The following is a 2,561-nucleotide window of genomic DNA, read 5'->3' on the forward strand; positions in this document are numbered from 1 at the left end:
AAAAGAAAGAAAAGAAAGTAAGAAAAAAATGTGCTCCACCCCGCACTTGGGTCGACGCAACTGCATGAGTATAGTGCAAGTTTGCTCGCTACCCCGCGCATTACGTGCCGATTTGGAATACATTTTTTTTACAAAGAGAGCTCCATCTCTAATTTTCATTGATAGAAATCACAGTGTCTTACAAACAACCATCGACCACTACATATATACTGCCAACACACAACCATTGATAGATCGAACGACATGATCCCCTGACGATGCAGAACTGGGCATCTCCACCCTCCAACAGGATTGCAGACCAGAGGGAAAGCTAATGCTGCCTGTTAAAAGGTAGATTGTAGCGTGTCAACTTGTGTACGTAGTTGTGTATGCGTTGGTTGTAATCCTGCGTGAGTTGTAATCGAGGTAGGTTGTTAGAGTCCGGCCTTATCTTGTATAGCTTGGATTAGGGGCCAAGAGTTCAACAACCTACCTCATCACATGTACCCTGTGCTATATAATCAACACGAACGCGCCCCTGATGAGATCATCAAACGCTTAACCTAGTTTCTTACATGGTAATCAGAGCCTACCTCGGATTCATCCATGGCGAGCTCCTCCATAAATTCGTTCCCCTCATCTCCCTTTGCACACTTTGCTATAGAGAAGCTTACGAGAGGGAACGAAGCACTCTGGCGCGCCACGGTCCTCTCGGCCATCCGAGGGGCGCAGATGGCGTCCTTCCTCGACCTCGAGCAGGAGGTGCCATCCACGCACATTGAGGTCACCTCCTCCGACGGCAAAACCAAGTCCAAGGCCCCGAACCCTGAGTTCGGCGTGTGGTATGCGCGAGATCAGCAGGTTTTCTCCTACCTTCTGACGACGCTGCTCCGCGAGATGGCCATCCAAGTTGCAACATGCCATACCGCAGATGAGCTGTGGAACACCGTGCAAGGGATGCTGGCGTCACATACCCGCGCACAGACCGTCAACGTCAGGATTGCTCTGGCGAACCTCCAGAAGGGCAACCTCTCCGTCGCTGAATACGTCGGTAAGTTCAGAACACTTTGTGATGAGTTAATGGCTTCAGGAAAGAAGGTGGACGAGGAAGATGTCGTCTCCCACATCCTCGTTGGACTCGACGAGGAATTTGACCCCGTGGTTTCTGCCATGTGCTCACGGGTCAAACCTGTCGGGGTGCCGGAGTTGTACTCGTAGCTCCTGAGCTTCGAGACTCGCATGAACTTGCGCGGCGGGTCTTCTCAGTCATCTGCAAACGCGGCAGCACGTGGTTGTGGCTTCCCCAACAAGCAATGCGGCGGCGGCGGCCGTGGCTTCCCCAACAAGCAAGGCGGCGGTGATCTCAACCGCAACTACTCCAAGCCGCCAAACCGTGGAAACGGGGGAGGCAGTGGCAACGGAGGTGGCAGCGGCAGGAACTACAACAACAATCCCTCTGCCAAGCCTGCGTGCCAGATCTGCGGCAAGATTGGACACCCTGCGTGGAAGTGTTGGAAGAGGAATATTCATCTTACCAGGGAGGAGAAGAACAGCAGCACCAGCGCTCGAAAAACATGGCGGCTTCCCACTATGGAGTGGATACCAACTGGTATCTTGACAGTGGCGCGACAGATCACATCACGGGATACTTGGAGAAGCTGACAGTTCGCGACCGCTACATGGGAAACGAGCAAATCCACACAGCTAGTGGATCAGGTATGACTATTGCTCACATTGGTCAATCACAAATATATACCTCTGAACGAGATCTTGTCCTTAAAAATATCCTTCATGTTCTTGAAGCTGATAAAAGTTTAATCTCTGCTAGTCGCCTTTCCATTGATAACAACTCTTTCGTTGAGATTCAACCCTATTCTTTTCTTGTTAAGGATCGTGCAACAAAGAGAACCCTTCTTCGTAGCAGGGGTAGGCGAGGCCTATACCCTGTAAAACACATGGAACAAGATGCCAAGAAGCATGTGCTCAGTGTCACCTCTCCATCTTCGGACGGATGGCACCAACGTCCAGGACACCCTTCATCGATTATTGTTAGCAAAATAATTAGCAAGAATAAGCTTCCATGTGTTAGTTTGTCAAATAATGAACTTGTTTGTGATGCTTGCCAGAAGGGCAAGAGCCATCAGTTACCATATCCCAAGTCTATAAGTGAATCTAATTTCCTTTGGAACTTATCTTTTTCTGATGTGTGGGGACCAGCTGTTGAATCAATAGGTAGAAAAAAAATTATGTGAGCTTCATAGATGATTTCAGTAAGTTCACATGGATCTACCTAATCAAACATAAGTCAGAAGTTTTTCAAAAATTTCATGACTTCCAAAACCTTGTTGAAAGACAATTTAGCCGAAAGATCCTTGCTCTCCAAACAGATTGGGGGGGAGAATATGAGAAATTAAATTCCTTCTTCAATAAAATAGGGATATCCCATCATGTCTCATGTCCCCATGCCCATCAACAGAATGGGCCAGCTGAACGCAAGCATCGTCACATCGTTGAAGTAGGTCTCTCTCTTCTTGCTCAAGCTTGTATGCCTTTGAAATTTTGGGATGAGGCTTTTATTGTCG

At 48.3% G+C, this 2,561-nt stretch overlaps 1 pseudogene; it reads left to right on the plus strand.

Annotated features, from left to right (window-relative positions):
- The first annotated feature begins 1,074 nt into the window (after positions 1-1,074).
- LOC125511827 (small nucleolar RNA Z247) lies at positions 1,075-1,213 on the plus strand (annotated as a pseudogene).
- Positions 1,214-2,561: the final 1,348 nt, after the last annotated feature.

The sequence above is a fragment of the Triticum urartu genome, chromosome 5A (assembly GCF_056163025.1).
Source record: "Triticum urartu cultivar PI428250 chromosome 5A, HENAU_Tu73, whole genome shotgun sequence".
NCBI lineage: Eukaryota > Viridiplantae > Streptophyta > Magnoliopsida > Poales > Poaceae > Triticum > Triticum urartu.